The sequence below is a fragment of the Struthio camelus genome, chromosome 22 (assembly GCF_040807025.1).
Source record: "Struthio camelus isolate bStrCam1 chromosome 22, bStrCam1.hap1, whole genome shotgun sequence".
NCBI lineage: Eukaryota > Metazoa > Chordata > Aves > Struthioniformes > Struthionidae > Struthio > Struthio camelus.
The window spans coordinates 2,989,137-3,007,610 of NC_090963.1; the positions used below are offsets into that span (position 1 = coordinate 2,989,137).

Below are 18,474 nucleotides of genomic sequence, written 5' to 3' on the forward strand. Positions count from 1 at the left end.
GTAAAGCATTTAGCTCTGACCCAAACACTTCTTTTCAGTGATTTCTACTGACCTGATTCAACCAGGGAACCAAAAAACAAGTTATCGGCTCATTTTTCTCCCCGTTCAGGGAAGTGTTAGCCTCTGTTCCACGTGCTCACTGAGAAGTTATTTGGATTTAACTTTTCATCGTAATTTTCATTTGCAATTACTAAAAATCAAAATCCACCTACGAAAATGAGAAAAGTAATACGAAACAAAATTTTGTTCCTGATCCCAACTGCTGTCACTAGATGGTGCTGTGAATTAGACCAAAGGAAACCCTCGCTAGCAAGCAGGCTCGTGTTCTTTGCTATCACTCAGATGAAAAACAAGAGTTCAGCAAGAAGCAGTAATCCTTCTTTTGAAGGGATACAGGTCAATCCATAAGAGAGTGTCTAAATCTCATGTTGGAAGCAATCTGATATAGGAGCATTTTCTTGTGTTTTCTCTAGTGTTGTTTTATAACACATGTCAGTGAGGAGTATGGCAGAAATAGCACTTTGATTAGTTTTCCTCTATACAATTGGTGACTCAGACTTGACTCAAATATTTTTATTTTTAGTTTCTGAAATACTTGGCTGAGTTTCATTGTGAGCCATAATCAGAATTTAGGGTGGAAGGGACAGAGCACTCTTAAAAATGTGGCCACTTTTAAATATTAAGTCATAACAGTCCAGGTGGAAGCTCTGAAAGTATTCATCTCATGTATTCATAGAAGGTGGCATTTAAATGTGAATATTGTAGGAGGCAGGGGACTGCATGGTGAAGACTCTGAAATCTGAATATGGTTCAATGCATGTGTCAGAACTAGACATCTTGACTCACTTCAGACATCCAGGTTGTCCTATGTGGCCTCACAGCCCCCTGGAATAGTGCAGGTGTCCTGGGAGTGATGTGTCACATCTGCTAGCTCTCTGCAGATGTCTTGGGCACCCTAAGGCATCTCAGCAAGCAGAAGATGCACGTAATTAGGCAGCTGGCTCTCACTCTTGAATGTCTTTGTAACATCTTGCTACAAACACCGCAGCTACTCCCTCTTTTTTTCCACCATTGCTACATTTCTGAGTTGACAGAATGAATTTTTCCGCTTCTTGTTATTCATGCCTTTGAAAATGTCTCTTTTCATCTTGCTGCAACTTACAGGGTTTCTTACTAGGAGTGAATTTAATTTAGACCTGCACATCCAGACTGAAGTAGTGCTTCAGCAAAATAGAGGCCTTGTAATGGCATTGCAAAGGAGGGGCTCAACTTCTGTGCTGCACAGGTAGGGTTAATATTTTGTGTCTGTGAGAGACTGCCACAAATGTGTGTTCCTTCTGAGCTGAGTATATGTGCCGTCTTCTCTATTTACCATATTCTTTTCAAAGGATTGTTTTTCCATTTAGTTGTTAAAATACAACTGCATGGCTGGCAGCCAGTCAAAATACTTGATTTCTTCAACTCTTTTTGTAATACTCTCTTCCCTCACCTTCTAAGTCCTGTCTGTGACAGACACGAGCACGTGGGATCTGCTGTTCTTCTCTTGCAAGACTATTGATCCTCCTACAGTTTTGCTTGCCTACCCTCAGGAGTGAGTTACTCCCCATGAACAAGGTGGAGAAAGTGAGACCAAAGGAACTAACTTTTCAGATGAATTTCATACAGTTCTCTTATTTGCAAGTGCTTTCTCGTTATTCTTCTTCCATCATGTCTGAGATGGCCATAAAATGCTTGATAATCGGTTTTCCTTCTTTTGCTGTTTAATCTCAGACCGGATTGTGATCCGGTGGAAAAAAATGGCACTTCTGGACAAGGTCGTTCTCTGCCATGTTTTATCTCCTAGTCCTCTTTGGCCTGCCTTTCCTGGCAGGGATTCAGTAAAGCAATTAAGTCTAGAAGCTAACTGAAAGCTTGACATTAAACATATACCTGTGCTATTTGAATTGGGGCCCTTGCGCATTTTTATGTTACGTTAGTAAAATATTCCTTGAAGTTCCTCACTGCACCAGTTTTGCCATCAAACGAGGTGTATCTGCAAAGATTTGAAATTTGTTCCTCAATGATGAGTGCATGCCTGAGTAACAGTACATCTGGCTGGGCTTGATACAGATTCAGTTCTGGCATGGGCAGAGGAAGTTTAATTCTCCTTGGGCTTAGGCTTGCCTACAGAGCAGCAATCAGGGAGTTGAGAGAACACTAAGATGGAAATTGCATAGGTAGCTAGGAGATTTTCACGCGTATAATGCACTGCGTTATGGGCATGAACAAAGCCAGTCAGAACTCATTTGCCGCATGAATTGTGTGCAAGAGCGTGATAAAGAGGGACGTTTGTCTCTGAGACAAATCCTGATCTTCTGTGCTCTACTCTGCCTAGTTGACTTTCAGCCTCCAGATCTTCTTGGTCTCTGATAGTTTGTGGGGTTTCTTAAAAAAAAAAAAAAAAAAAAAAAAAAAAAAAGTTTACAAAAGCATCTGTATATAAAAGGGTAAGGGATGTCTCAGGTCTTGCTTATATTCCTGGGAAGAGTTCAAGCTCAAGGTGCCATTTCTGTATTAGAGTAGAAAGCCTCAGTTTAATGACAACTGTGAGGCAAACGCCACTGACTAGTGCAAACCAAAATGGGAGGTCAGATTCTCTAAACAGAATGTAAACCTAAATATTTGTGCCTAGGGCTGGAAATATGCTGTGTGGGTATTCTTTGGTGGCGGTGGTGGCAGTTGTTGAATTTTTTTTTTTTTTTTGAGTTAGATATGCAGAGTGCTTCACAGCTACTGCTTTTCTGTTTGCACATAGAACTCTTTTCCTGGATGTTTTACCTCCTTGATACTGAATTTCTACTGCCTTTAAAAAAAACTGCAAAAAATTCTAATACTTACTGAAGATTTTAGGTGAAAACTATGCTTTCACAGCCAAATTCTCAGAGAACCTCTCATACCAAACAAAATCCATGTAAACAATATTTCTTAATACCTGCGTGCCATGGAGTTTGAAGAGAAAGAGAGAGAGAGGCAGCCTATTAGTCACCGAGGAAGTAACACTGAGCCTATTTGTCACATTTGTTTTGCCTCAGGAAGAACACTTGCCATTCCAGTGAATACAACAAGAATTAAGATGAACCAAATAACAAATTCTCTCCTTTTAACTGCAAGTGAGCTACGTAACAATTTTCTTATGTAGGGTTAATTATTAAAGTAACACATAAGAAAATAAAGGCCCTAAATCCACTTTTCCCTTCTGAACAAATACAGTCAAAGTCTCAGACAACAATGGTTTGTAATCTGGGGTCAAGTTTCAGAGCCTTTTTCCCATACGCTGAGATTACATTTTACTCCCAGTGGCCCTCATCCAATTTTTTTATTTTATTTTTTTTTTTTTTTTGAAGTCTTGGAAATGACTGCCACAGAAGTTAGTTAATGCAGGATTAGAATCCCACTGTGGCTGCCTAAGAAGGCGGAGAAGACATTTCATACTAACCTAAAAATGCTTCTTACTCTTGTGTGGCCAAGCATGATTGTGCCTAGACTTAATAACAAAGGAAGAGCCACTGAGTTTAGAGACTTACCGGGCAGGCAGGGCAGCTGTGGCAAAGGCTAGGCAAATGTCCTTTAACTCATCCCTGCAGGGCTAGGCAGAGCCAGGATGTCACTTTGCCATTCGGCTCTTAGTTAAAATCTGACACGGGGTCTGTAATGATTATTTTAGACCTGTCAGGCTACATGAGATACCATCTTCGTTTATGCTGGTTGCCTCTGAAAACGTGTCACATTATTCTGAGAGATCCAAACCAAAAAAAACCCCTACCCTGAGCGTAAGGATTGTAGCAAGTCTTTACAGCCAACGCTGGGGAAGATCAGAGATGCTGGGACTATTGTCCCTTTTTGTATTATCGCAGCTTTGCTGAGACAAGAGTAAAATTCAGTCCCTTACTCCTTGCTCCCACGTTCAGGTAGTAATATTACTTAAACTGATTTTCCGGTATTGTTTTTTCATCTGTAGATCTTAATGAACCATACTAAAGACCCAAACCAGTCACTATGCGCATGGGGAATCCCCCCTGCCCCAGTCACACAGAGACTTTCCTTAAGCGTCTGGATGAGATGTAGCAGCCGTGTCTGCTCTACATGAACCACCTGACAGGACGTAACAAATAAACAAAGCACCTGTTATCCTGGAGAAGCAAGTTCATGATATCTGAAGTCAAAACTTATTTGTGAAATCTGATCCAGACGCTGCTATGCTAATCTCTGGATTGTAACGCAATGAATAAAAGCAGAACCCTGAAAAACACCTCTGTAAAATTTCACAGAGATTATTGAGCTACTTTATTTGTTCAAGGTTGTGTATGGTAGTGCTTTTTGGTTTGCTTTAATAATTGTGACATCTGGTATTTAGGTAAATATAAGGAAGTACACCTTATTAATCCACGAGGCTGAGAAATATATTCAGCTGCATTCAGTTCTTTTGTAGTAGCATAAACTAATCTCTAAGAGTTTTCTGTATGCAAAACTCAGTTGTAACGTGGCTTTAATAACCAAGCCTTTATGTGCTTGTTATGTGCCCAGGCACTAAATTGATTGAGAAATACTATGGTAAGAGGGGGAGGTACCAACAGTCCTACAGGGGCCAAAGACTGGTGAGTTATACAGGATCGTTATGTGAACGTTAGTCTCAGCCCAGCACTTAAATGTAATAGAATTCTAGCTGATCTTTATGGGGCCTATTCCTGTTGTTATAGCTGAGCATATGCTTAAACATTTTACTGAATTGGAACTTTAATTAGAAACAGAGTTCTGGGTGTAGTTAAAGTGTATTAATTAGCTACAGTGCTTGGAGGAAAAATGACATGCTAAACATTTAAATTATTACTTCTCCCTGATATTTTAGAACTGCATTCTCTTTCAATTAGGGGGCAAGGAAAGCTAGAAGGTAGTGAGGTTACTGTGGTTGCTGCCACCAAGAGCTGAAGCTGAAAGCCTTTGTGTGCGGCTTGTAAAGCATTTGGTAGTTACATTCTGAAGATGGATGTGTTTCTCAAGCAGCTGTGCAGCTTTGAACTGTTGAATCCTCACGGCTGCATGGGTTGACAACATCTGGCCACACTTGATAAATGGTGAACAGGCAGAGAGGTGGAGTGGTTGTCCAGAGCTTATGTGTAGTAGTGCAGGTCAGCCAAATATAGTAACCTCGTGCTCATTCCTTCAGGCACCTGTTTTCAGACTTCCCAGAAAATGCAAGCCTCTCTGCTTGCAGATAGGGGCTCCTGGAGAAGTTCTCCGTTTCACACCAGCTTTTACCATCTACCACTGTTTCTGTCTGATGAGCTTTGTAAAATGAAGCATGCCGCACGCTGCATAGTCACTGCTGATGAAGTAAATAAGATGTATCTCATAGCCCTTGAACAAGAGTCTGTGAATAAATCTGGGTTCTGTGCAGCTGATGTCTCCTAGAAATTTGTCTAAGAGGACAAATGAGGAAATTGTTACTGTTCAGTAGGTATATTTTACAGAAATACTTTTGTTAGTGATGGAAGAGACTTAGGCTTTTTCTGCCTATAGCTCATATCACTTGCTTGTGCCATGAACAGGTAAGTGATTGCTATGTCACCTTTTCAGAATCAGACTCTCACACCAAACCAGTTTAACTTGGTGATTGTTTGGGTTGGTTTCTTGCCACTTTTTTTTTTTTTTCCTGAGCAGTAAGTTCCCATGAAAACGCTAACATCTTCCCCCTTGTTATGAGTTAATATTTCATTAACATAAATCATTTCATGTCTTGTGGAGTCTGACCTAATTTCACCATGAAATATAAACCTGCATGTAACCCTCTTTTTGTCCTCTGTACTGCCAGGTAAATTCCAGTATCAATTCCTTATGCTACAGTTATTGCCTCCTGCAATTTCTGCTCTTAAACAGTTTCATTCTTCAGTATCAGAGCTCCCGTCTTTGTCAGCAAGTGCTTCTTGCCTCTAAGAATTTATCAAATGCAGAAGAAATATAAACACCAAACAACTCCACAGTATGGTACTTGGCTATTTTTGGGCCATCTTGGTACTCCCTTGGAGAGCGGGAACAAGCTTATGGAAACGCCCACAAGAAAAAGTTTTATCAAGTTCTCATCGAGTAGTTTAATGTCTCTCTTCTGGCTACAGTCTCAAGATGGTTTAGACTAGGGAAGCTCCACTGATTGCAGCAAGGCCCTAGTAACCGAGCCAGTACACAGCAGAGGCTGTTGTATGCCTATAGTAAACTGCTTGGCATGTTCTGGGGGGGAAAAAAAAAAAAAATTATCAAGGAGCAGAGGTGAAAGATGCCACAACTTTCTGGGATATTTAACTGACTGAGGGTGAGTTTGTGTAGGGAAATGAGAAAAATGTAAAAATACAGGTGTTGCTTGGAATTTGCTCCTCTTTATCCAGGGTCAAGAGGCTAATGGAAGTACACCTCACACAGGGAGTTTAAAAAAAAAAATTGCATATTTAATCTGCAAACTTGCATTTCTTTTACTGAGTAAATATTTAATCTGCTTTGTTATCATTCCAGTAATTCCAGAACAAAAAGTCAATGCTGAAGGGGGACCAAAAATCTAGTACAAGCCTCACACCTGTGCAAAGCAAGAAGCGACTTAGCCACCTGCAGGTCTCTGGAGAACAGTGTCCCCATGGAAGCACTGTGATAGTTTTCAGTCCTTTTGCCACAGATGCTTTTTTTTTTTTTTCTCCCTCTTACTGTTTATGTAGTCCAGAGGAATTCATGAGAAGAACCAAAATGGCTAATCTGTCAGGTAATAAAACCATATAATAGCTTCTCCACCAAGAGAAGCCAAGCCAGTACAGCTAAACTGAGTTCAAGGGACCTAGACAGATTCATGTTGCTGACAATCTATTTGGTCACTGGTGCAAATGTTGTGCAAATAGACATTTCTGATGGTTTTGATGTGAGCTTTGGACTGATCTAGGATCTACAGGGAAATGCCAGTGTGGATAAAACCTATGAACCATACAAGTTCAAATTTTTCAGTATAGAGTCTGCTTGAGCTTAAGTGAATGGTGGATGGTCTAGACTTTGCACTAGTTTCTAAACAGAAGTTAAGCTGTTGTTTGCACCCTTCTCTGATCTGTGGCTACTGCTCTAATCTCTGGCTAACTCACAAACACTAACTCTACTCGTTCAAAAGAGACAGAACCTAGCACTCAGTGAAAAGAGGCTAGGTGTGGCCCCATGCGTTTTCTTTTTCTTTTTTTTTTTTTTTGTTTACAACTAGACGTGACAACCCCAATACCCACTAGCTGTGATACAGTATTTAGTGGTACTAGAAGCTCCACACCTCATATCCCTTCCCACATGATGGTTTGCACTAGCAGCTGCCGTCAGATCATGGTGAATTATTACTGTTAGCTGAGCTGTGTCATCTGATTGTGTGATAGCTTTCTGTGACTGAGGTAAGGTGCGTTCATGTAAATAGCACAGAGAAAGAGTGCTGTATGGATAAAGAACAGGGAAATGGTTAAGTCAACAGCATTCAGTGAGTGAGTGGTCATTCTTTAAACTACAGATATTTAGCTTAAAACTAGGATAAGTTTGGGAACTTGAAGAGCGACATCTCCATGGGCTTTGCATATGCATTTGTATGCTGCGCAGGGTACCATTTTAACTGTACCAATGCAGTATACAGGCCAGGATGCAAGGATTTCTTTTAGACTTCTGCAAGGCCCAGGGGATTAGCGTTCAAGCAGCTCACAATGTCATACCTGTATTGCCATTCTAAATGTTGAGAAAAAGCTCTATTTTTGTTGCACATCTCTTCCTCTTTGTACTGTTACTGGAAACCTTGGAAGTTAGCCCACACAGTGGAAATAATTTTTTGGGGTGCTTTTTAAAGAAAATATTTAAATAATCTTTGTAAAGCATCAAAAGGGATTATTCCTTTATTTTGCTGGTCCCCTGCAGCACACTCAGCTTGTTTATCATCTTTTTTTGACAGAAATCTGTTGGAAGCTCAAGCAGTATTACACAAACAAACTGCAGGTGCACTAGTAACTCAGTGAACCACAACAGCCAGAGACGTGCTAGATAAAATATACAGGGAATATGTGCATCAGGTGGCTATGAGAGCTCTTCAGTCAAAATAAAAGTCAGCTATTCGTTTAGCACCATTAGCTAGCCATTCGATTGATCAAAATCAAAGGGAAAACTTTTGTGCTCAGCAGATTAAACCTTAAAATCCTCTAAGAAATCCTTTTAAATTCACAACAGCTTTGTTGTTCCTTAATATTGTGCATGCAAATGAGTGATGACTCTTTTACTGAAGTTTCACTGGAAATCACATGTCACTCTTACAAGCATGGTAACTGTTATTTAACCTCACTTTTGACAGGCTAGCTCTCACTTCTGAAGCGGTGAGTGCATGGGAGTAGGAGACTGCTGAGGCTTCTGTTGCTGGGTGCCCTCATAGGTAGCAGTGAGCTGACTGTTGCAGTTGAGGTTATCAAATATTGTGGCTGCAAATGAGCCAACAACTTTTTCTTTCCTTTGTTCTTGTGTGCAAACATCTAACCATGTAAGCAAGCACTCTAGTGCAGTAATGGTGAGCAGAGAGGCTACAGAGGCCAGAATGCCAAGTGCCAGTCTAGCCTTAGCATGAAACAGGGAAGGTAATCCTGTCTTTTCTCCATCTTTTTTTGCTTAGCTTATAAACTCTTTGGCGTCTGTATTCAATTGCTCAATGTGTAGGTAGAGCACTCAGTAAAACAGGACTCTGGCATCATTTGTGAGGTTTGGGTGTTACTGGGACCTAAGTCAATAACAGCAAACACTTGTATTGCATATGGAGGCTGTTTGAGAAGGGCAGGTTAGCATTCCTCTTGGGATTTGGCTCTCAAATATGTGCAGTATGAAGTGTCTTGCCCCGACCCTGATAATGCCAACTGGAAGCAGGAACCATCCAAGGTGTGGTTAGTGATAGCCATGTAATTCATTGCAGGTCTGGCCTGAATTTAAGAGAGCAACCTGGAGACTCTTGTCCCCTTTTCTATATGAAACTGGTGGGTGGAAAATTTCTATTTCTCCCTTGATTAAGACATAACCTGAGTCTTAGCTGCACAGAGAATGACTACTTCTAGGTAGGTACAAGAGGGCCTGAGCATGCCCTCTCTGAGGATGTAAACAGAAGGTGCATGAGTGCCAATGTGCATGGCAGGCTTCAAGATGTTTTTCTGCTAGAACCTAAACCGAGAGTATTAGCATCCGTGAGGTGGAGTAACACTACACCTCTTGGTAGCAGGGAGTTTCATCCAATACCCCTTTGCACTCTGCGGCTTTCTGCACATGCTCCTTTTCCCTAGGACAAACTGTTTTTGTTGCAGCAAGTTGAGTGGCAGCTGATATAATCAGTAATATTGGGAGTGATAATTCTGCAGGGTTGTAACTTGCATTGGCTGCCTTGTTTGCTCTTCCCAGGGGGAAAAAGGCTAAACAAAGAAATGGACAATGCTGTATGTATTGCTCAATAGTTTGACTTCTTCTGTTCTCAACTTACAGACTGAAAATGAATTGTATGTGATACCATCAGAATACTTCATTCCAAAACCCTATTGCTCTTAAAATGTCAGATCTCTAACCTTCAGATGCTATTCTAAGTTTTGAATCTTTGTATTCTTGGGAATGCTGCTTGTACCTAGACCCAGCAGTGCTTTAGAGCAACGAGGGTGTCGTCTTCCCTGGATCGCACTGTCCTGTGGGAGAAACCCACTGGAGGAGGAGGGATGTCTATGTCATGTTTTGTGTGCTGCTGAAAGCTCTTTCTGTTTGTGCTCAAGGAAGGCCATATAAGTGATGTTAGCACAGCACTAGCCTTGAATTAATGAACCCTGCTAAGAGAGAGGACGTTAGCTTGTGTTTGGTGCCAGGCTAACAGAGTTGTCCAAGCTGAAGCTGGCGCACAACCCAGGAAGGACTTGTTTCCGTCTGCCTGCCAAGACCCACCTAGCTGTGATCTGGGGAGAGGGCTTGTCTGGTGTTTGTGGCTTAGGTTCATGGCTCTGCTACGAGCACTGTGTGAACTTAAAAAAAGGGTTTAGCCCCCATGGGTGAATTTCGTCAGCCTTCCAGTTGGTATCTGTAAGCTGGCCACCAAAATCTCAGCTGGCCGTCTAACTTCCATTTACAGTTGAGAAAGAGAAATGGGCATCCTGGAGGATTTACCTTAACTCAGCTATGTTGCATGAATCATCTGCTGGAGGCTGTATTTCTATAGATCGTAGAGAAAGGGTGTATAGGCACTTAACTGTGTTTCTCTTGCCAATCAGTGCAATGGGGGGGGGGGTGTTAATACTTCTCACCCCACTGAGTGCTCTGAGTTAAGAGTGAGCACTGCTGCCCCTCGGGCCTCACAAATGAGTCTGCTGTGCATGTACCTAGCACAGTTCTGATCTCAAAGGGAGAAGCAGGAAATCCAGAATGCTTCTGTGGTAGATTGAGTTTGGAGTTATTTAATGCCATATTTTGAGCTTCCATCCACATGCACTTACTCTGCCACAGGCCCAAGGCTGGAACAAGATGGCTAGACTGAGGCCCTGCATTTCTGGAGATGAAATATGAGCTTCTGAAATGAGCCCTGTCATGGGAATGGGTGAAGTGTGGAAGAAATAGGGTTTTTTTGTGGTCACAAGCCTGCTTCTCTGACAGCTTTCTTTACATGCTCACATGCACTCTTGCACAGAGAATATGTCTCTGTCAGGTATTTCACAGGAATTCTTAGCCAGTAACATACAAATAACATATAAAATGGCAGGGATGGCAGAGTCTTCCAGCATCTTCACTTTGCCCAAACCTCTCTAACCCAATGACAGCGAGATTAGTCGCTGTTGTCTTCTCTTTCAAGTGCTCTCAGACTTGACACTGTTTGGAAGTAGCTTGGGAGTTGTATTTTAGCTGGTTGTGTTAGCGTGAGAAGGGGTCTCAGGCTAGCAGCCTTTTGACTTGTCCCTAGGGATTTTATTTGCATGGCTGTTAGATCCTTTTCCTCCTCCAGCTGCTGTGCTGTGATTAGATGCTATCAGAATGCTGTTGTGTCAGCTGCAATAGCCAGTAAGGGTCACAGCCTGTGCGTGCTAATGACAAGATTACAGGTGGTTTTATGGCCTTTGAGGAGTGTGTGCAGCTCTTGTGTGTGTGCGTGTCATCAGCTGTTAAATATTCAGAAGTCCTAAATCTGATCCTCAAAACCACGAGGTTAATTTGAGAATAACAGGATTTAATGAACTTCAGGCTCCTCATATTTGTACTTTACTTCTGAGCATTAAACACGTGCAGGCTCATGTTTGCAATTACCCTCTGCGTTTTAAGTCTTGGGGATTGGCCTTTTTTTAAATTAAACAGAGGTATCCTCATAATCACTTGATTCCTGATGCTGGTCTGTTAAGGTAAGTGTCGAATGCTGCAAATTTCAGAATAAAACAGAAGAGTTGAAGGAGGGGGGGAAAAAAATAGAAAAATCTTAACACATGTGACTTTGCAGTAAAGTCCCATCAAAGGCATTTCACCTGCTCGTACTGTTTCACCTGCTTCTCTCAGCAATTTGCCAGTTTGCTCCTGAGAGCCTGAGCAAGTCTTACTCTTCCAGCAGGACAAGTGGTTGTTTTCAGCATGATCTGACAACTGTAGGTTACATACACTTCATTAGGCCACTTAAGCCTTGAGCTAAATCCAAGCAAGCAGAAAAATGTGATGGTCCCCATACAACGTGCCATGTCCTGCCTTACTGCTCTTCTAGAGCAAACCTCCCAGCTGCTGGCTGCTATCTTTTCGGCTGCAATGGCGAAGGAGCAGTCAGGAAACCTGGCCGGTGGGTTTTGTGCCTCCTGCAGCAGACAGGTCCAGCTGATGGAACAGGAAACAATTTTTAGGAAACATAATTGGAGGGTGACTAGACTTACCTTTGCCAAGCCTTAAAAGCATCCAGGGTGAGGGGCACGGAGGTGATGTTCCCCTCAAGTACAGCTAGAGAAAGAGAACATGTGTTACCACACTGTAGTGAGCTGGCCCTTCCCCTGTCTGCACGGTCTGTTCTCAATCTCTTCTCCTTTCCACCTCACTTATTTTCTGTTGCCAGTAGCTGGGGTCGCTGTGGCTTTTAATGGCTAGAGACACCCAGAATACTTTGCACGCTTTGCTGCAGTGATTTGTGCTTTAGTAATTCCAGAAGCAAAAGTCTCCCAGTGCAGAGCTTTGAGTCAGAGCAGAGAGACCGTTCTTGGAATCTGTGGAGCGTGCAGCATGCATCGTTAGCCTGGGTTTAGTTAACCAGCAAGATTCTCATCTACTAAGGTGATGGGTGTTATTCCAAAACCTCTAAAATGGATGATTTTATGTGGCCCTAGTGTGGCCAGTGTTAATACTACTGGCGATTTAATTCATGAGCCCCATGCAGAACTTGCATGAAACAGCAAAAGTCTCCCCTTATTTAGTAGCTGATGCAGGTAGGAGGCAAGAGCCGACAGATGGTGCGATAGAGCGCTTTTTTTTCCCAAGTCAGGGAGAGGTTAACTAACTTAAACCCTCTTGAACAGACAGATTCCCTAGGGTCCAGCCATGCTGGGCTCTTTCTTTTCTCAAAGCTTATTTTTCTGAAATTTTCCTATTTAAGTCTTTTCTCAAAGAAGTTAGGGCATGATACAAATTGGAGGATGGACAGCAATATAAGCTTATGGAGAGCAGGAGTTAAAAGTTATGGGAGGTACAGTCTAAGCTGCTGGTGGGATTGTCTAGTGAGGAGGAGCTTTGTGCAACTACATGTGTGAAATGCTCATGGCTTGCATGTGGCTAATAGCCCTGTGTGACCACAGTCAAATCACTTAAACCACAGCCAGTCATCACCTAAGCATATATCAGCCAGTGTAGTCTTTGAAGCCTGCAGGCATGCTGCATACTTAAAATAAAGCACAAACTTAATGCAATGAAGTATTTAGTACCTTCATCTTTCAATCTTTTCATTTCTATAACCATCTAAGGAGGAAAGCAGTAGTAGTAATTTTTCAGGCTCTTGATGAATTACAAGATGTAATTTGTTATTAACACAAGCAGGGATATCATTCGATGGGTTAACAAGTGCAGAATTACAATAGAACATGACTGTGACTGATTTTTCCCTGAAAAGGGATCACGTATGTCACCAGAGTAGTTTAGGCTATGAAGCTAGTTTTAAACTTAGACAGTATGTATTTTATTGCACTGTTATGAGTAAATATCATTCTGCCACATGAGTTTACCATGACTCTTCCAATTGTTCAGTCAGCCTAAGAGTATTCTGTGCAATAAAAGCTATATGCTTTGATCCATGTATTAGGGCTAAATTGCATCCATTTTCACATCACTTTAGATTACAAATGTCTCAATAGTTGAGCTCTAACTCTTCACATCACTGGAAAGTAAGGAGGTATATGTAGTGTCTTCACAAAGCAAAAGTTGAGGCAGAGCCAAGATTACTTTTGTGTTGACGTAGGTTTCCCTAGTTTCAGGAGTACCTGTTTTCTGATATATTGCAGGGAAGTGATTTTCCCAAAGGCAGAACACTTGTCCTGTGGGGCCTTTCTGAGATATCTCAAACTAGATACTGGAAACTTGAGGAAAAAGTATGTGTTTAATAATTTCAAAAAAGCATTTTTTTCTGGGGTAGAGGAACAGAACCCTGCCCTCCTGGGCTCGCTTTGTTCTGTTAATCTCTCGACCATCCTTCCTGCCTGACTGCTGAGCATGATGCACTGTATCTGTGAATTCTGACTTGTTGGATGTAGAAATCGAAAAGCTCATTTAGTTTCAGAGTATCTGGTGATTTAATGACAGGGCAGGATTCACTGTTGTGCTTTGGATCTTTGTGCCTCACTTAAGCATCTGAAATGTTGCTTTGTGTTATGGCTGTAAGGCTGTTTAGTTTTGACTGAACTGAATTTTGAAAAAGCTTGGAAGGGGAATTGAAAACATGAAAATATTTAGCATTTTGGTTCATTTCACTTAGACACCTATTACATGCTACAAAGTTAAAAGAAACAAATCAGAGTAATTAAGTCAAAATATTTTCACAATATTGAGATGTTTAGGTGGGAGGATCTAAGTTTACCTCACTGTTGCAATTTATAACAGGAACACTATGATTTCTTTGGTGTTTTTCAGATTATATCAGGTAAAACAGAAAACATTAGGCAAATGTTGGAGAACCCTAAATACCTTCAGTGTAATGTCATATTTGTGTACTGCACCAACGCTGCTGCTGGCTGCAGAGAAGTTGATTCTTGGTATAAGATTTTGTCTGTCAGATCCCACTGTTTTTTTTTTTTTTTTTTTTTTCCCCTCCTTGTTCCTGGCTGAAAATTCGACTGTGATGTGTGTGCAAAATGTGATGCTGGCTGGAGAAACAAGTGTTCAACTTCCTACCTGTTCACTTGCAAAGGGCAGCTGGGGGAGTGCATGGGTGAACAGGATGCAGCAGGAAAGGCCACTGTATTGCAGCCACCTTGGCTCTGCGGATGCATGGCAGTGCTGAAATCAAAATTTTGGCCTAGTGTAGAGAGGAAGACAGGCATGGAAAATGTGTGATCTATAGCCAAGTGTTTCCCATAGTTTTCTTTTCAGCATTGGCAACTCCTTCCTTGAAAGCTATGAATTTATTCATCTGGCCGTGGAGTGCCTCCATTTGGCACTTGTGCATTTCTGTGCAGTACACTTGAACTCTAAGAGACCCAGGCTTTGTACCCTCATTACCTGCAATTGTTAAGGAATAAATTATTATAGCATTGTTTAATGTGTAATCCAAACTGTGCTGGGCTTTGTCCAATATGGAAATTCTGTCATTCTGTAAATATAAGAGCAACTCTAAAATTCTTTCTTTGGAAATCACCTGGCCTGGTCTAATGTGAAAAAACACAACTGACTCTTAATATTTGGTTTTAGGTCTTCCAGTTGCAAGTGCAGTTGCAACTAGGCTTGGTGCAAAAGTGGACAGATCATACCATAGCCCAAAGAGGAATAGCAAGTGAGAATCAGTATCAGTAGAAGCAGTTGATATCTGGCATTTTTGTTGGATGATGGAACTTCTCAGTGATCCAGATGCATGAATTTTGAAGGAGAAAAGCCTAGATTTTAATGAATGCACAAGTCATTTCCACTTGTTAGTATGTATATTGTCACTTCTCCTTGTAGTCTTGCCACGCTGATAGCCCTGGTAAGTCTGACACGTTACACAGCACAGGAAGACAGAAATAGGGAAACACTGCAAGTGGTTTCTCTCTTCAAATGAAGTTCTCTGGAGGGAAAAATCGAAGTAAGCTAAAATTGACTTTTTATGATCCGGTTTTATATATTTGCTTATTCAGGATTTGGCAGCCAAACTGGGCGGGAATTCTCTAGCCCCCCAATTCTTTCCACAGAACCTGTGCAAGTGAATTCTAGTAGGGATTTATGTTGGCTGGGAGAAAAGCTGTTCATCTGAGCCCGGCTTGAACACATCTGCATTCATCAATCAAACAGTCTTTGAATGGCCCTTTACCAAGTGGGGATATATAGCAACACATTGCTGAATCACTCAGAGAGCTAGCATATAACCAGAGTAGGTAACTAGGAAGTGTCTCATTGCGATCAGAGGGAAACTACAGCTCCCAGAATTTTCTTTTTCCTTTTTTCTTAGCATGTTTTTTCAAAATGGCTTTGGTAATATTTTCAAAAGTAGTTGCATATTTTACTGTTGCACAGTGATTACACTCAGAAACACACATTTCTACCTGTATTTGCCTCCTTTTATTTTCATTAAATAGTACTCTCAACAAAAAAAAAATATACAACTAAGAGCACAAATGAGTATGTAGCCATGGTAATGATAACACTTGAGGGGTTTGTTTTTGTTTGCTTGATTTTTTTTTTTTTTTTTTTAGTCTTACTGTAAGAATGTGACCGCTAGAGATTATCTGATTTTGTCAGGCTTCAGTTGGATCTCCTAAAATACACTCAAAGTTCCTCTGTATGTGCAAGCTCTGAAAACTATATGAAATTGTAGTAACTGTAGTATCTTACCAAAGTGAAACTGTGTGATATGTAGAACAGTAACTGGTTATAGGAGCAGTTTTAGAAAAGAGAGTAGCTAGCGGCCTGTGCTGTAGGAGCTACCTCCATAGTATCCAGTCAGAGTGTGGCTGTAGGCTTTTGCCTGCTGGTCTAAATGCTGCACATCTGTATCGGAGCAGTCACACTGACCATTTGGTAGCTCACAAAAGTTATGTGAGAGTCCGCAATTAGGCCAAATTAGTCTGACAGGTGCTGTACAAATGTATTGTATGCAAGGCTTCTAACCTGAAAAAGACAAAACGTTGAATGAATTCTGATAGCCAAGTGTGGTACTGTACGTGAGGATTCAACAAACTGAGCTGGGGAAAGGCTAGTTTTCAAAGTGCATTAAGAAGGGGAAATAGTGTGGAAAATAAACTCAAGTGTAGAGATAAAGTATGCAAAGCTATTCTCAGGTAAATGAGAGAGAAAAGGAGGAGCGTGCCAAATGGAAAATTAAGTGCTTTAGCTGGCATTTGTGCCAGAATCATCAAATACAATAGCAGCTGGTCTCTGCACTTGCATTTGATGCAATAAAAGATCACCCAGTGAGAGTTCCACTCACTGAAAGAAATGAGCAGGCAATTTTCACGACTGAGTTCCTACAAAAGGAAACCCCCTAAGTTTCCAGGGAACTGATGATAACAATAATCAAATGCGCTCTGTGTATGTAGATTAAAAAAAAAAAAAAAATTCTTCTCATTCTGCACTGCAATAGGTGAGAAAGAGATTACTCAGAAACAGGTAGCCTAGATAGTTAGGCAGCAGTCAATTCTGTAGCTTAAATGAGAACGTCTAATTTGAGCGAAAGTTCTCCTCAGGTGTATTCAAGTAATGCTGCTATGCTGCTTATGACTTACGCTGGTGAGACTTCTAAACATCTACTATACTTGAAATATCCATCTTTATCAGTTAAGTGTTTTACAGATAGATAGCAGAAAATTCTATAAAAAAATGTTTGTTTTAGAGCGCTATGTCCTAGACATGCCTAGAAATACAGCAGTTTAGGTGGCTGGCCTTAACAAAAATCGGAACAGCACATCATAGATGTCTGCAGGAAAATGATGCTATGGTTTTATCCACATTTGGCTAAGCCTATTGCTGCGTAGATTTGTTTTTAGAAATGATGGCTTCAAATCCTCAACGGATGTACAATATCCTCTACAGGATCTAGGGAAACAAAAGAAATTATCTCTGCATAACTTTCTGAGCTTGTTCCCTGATTTTAGCATTTAAGTTACAGCAATGGGCCTTATTGTTTCCCTTGAAGTGTTGGCAGTGGCTGTGAGACTAATGGAAAATCTCCCATGCCTGAGGGGGTTCTGAAATTATTCCGAAATTCTCATTTGCAGAGGAAAGATTTGCTTCCTTGCTGTGTGAGTGCTATATCTCCACTGCTTTCCCAGCTCATTTACTTGTGAGAAGTTCTTTTCTTTTCTTGCCCTGTACAGAATAGTAGTTGTTCTTCCAACTGTTGGCGGTTCCCGATGCTTTCATCGGCTGTTGGCCCACACCGAGTGTGTTGGGAGATGGTGAGCCTCCAGCCACCTCTGAGGTGTGTGGGTTGCCAAATCATACACACCTGGAGTTGCTTATTCTCTGAGGGTGAAACCCATCCCTATGCAGGATAGCAAGAGGCACTGTTGTTATTCCAGACTCAAGTTATTGGTGGTAGTTAAAGACATCTCTGCCCTGAAGCTATTGCTTACAGCAGATGGAACAAATTTCAAAGCACATCAGCCCTGTGAAGAGGAAAGTGTCCCCATTCACCCCATAAGCTCTGTTATGGTCCTATTCTTCCCAGAGAGGTCTCTCACTCCTTACTTTCCTGTATGAAGTGGCACATATCCTATTTACAAAAGCTTTTGCTTCCAACTCTGCTTTTCAAAAAGAGGTCCTGTTCCCTTGGATGCTCTGATCATCAGGAGCCAAAGGAGCAGTTTGTTTCTTCAATAATGCTGTTCTACTGTAGGTTTATTTTTTAATAAGACATGCCTGTGACCTGACTGGAACCTGGGGAAGGCTCGTCAGTGTGTTGCACGATGCTCATATAACTACAGGCAGGGCAGCTGCCTGCGTTTTACTGGTGACCCTATGTGGAGTTGCTCTTTCACTTGAGAGAAGAAACATAACCTAAAGACCTTGCTATTGGGTCAGTGCTCTTCTGTGTGCTTGTGAGGGCCGTCGTTAGGTCCTCCAGAGAGCTGTATGTGATCTCTCAAACACCTGCCCTGCAATCTGAGTCATTTTCAGTGGCTGCCACTGCAGTTGGCTCTAACAGGCAGGTGTGGCTTGAGCTCTGGTGCTCCCTGCTCCTGCCACTTGAATGCACAGGGTGGTTATTGAAATTACTGAACCATTTAGGAGTTGATACAAAGCATCAAA

General features: G+C 41.5%; 1 protein-coding gene across 5 annotated transcripts in view; it reads left to right on the forward strand.

Annotated features, from left to right (window-relative positions):
- The first annotated feature begins 1,200 nt into the window (after window positions 1-1,200).
- The window catches only part of POU2AF1 (POU class 2 homeobox associating factor 1), a 68,880-nt gene continuing 51,606 nt past the window's right edge, over window positions 1,201-18,474 (forward strand). For 3 of the 5 annotated variants that reach the window (XM_068916767.1, XM_068916762.1, XM_068916768.1), the window contains exon 1: window positions 8,590-8,651. The gene's annotated coding sequence lies outside the window, so the exon portion shown is untranslated. Of the gene's footprint in view, window positions 1,286-8,589; window positions 8,652-18,474 lie in introns of those variants that run through there. The other 2 variants (XM_068916769.1, XM_068916770.1) reach the window with 2 other exon arrangements.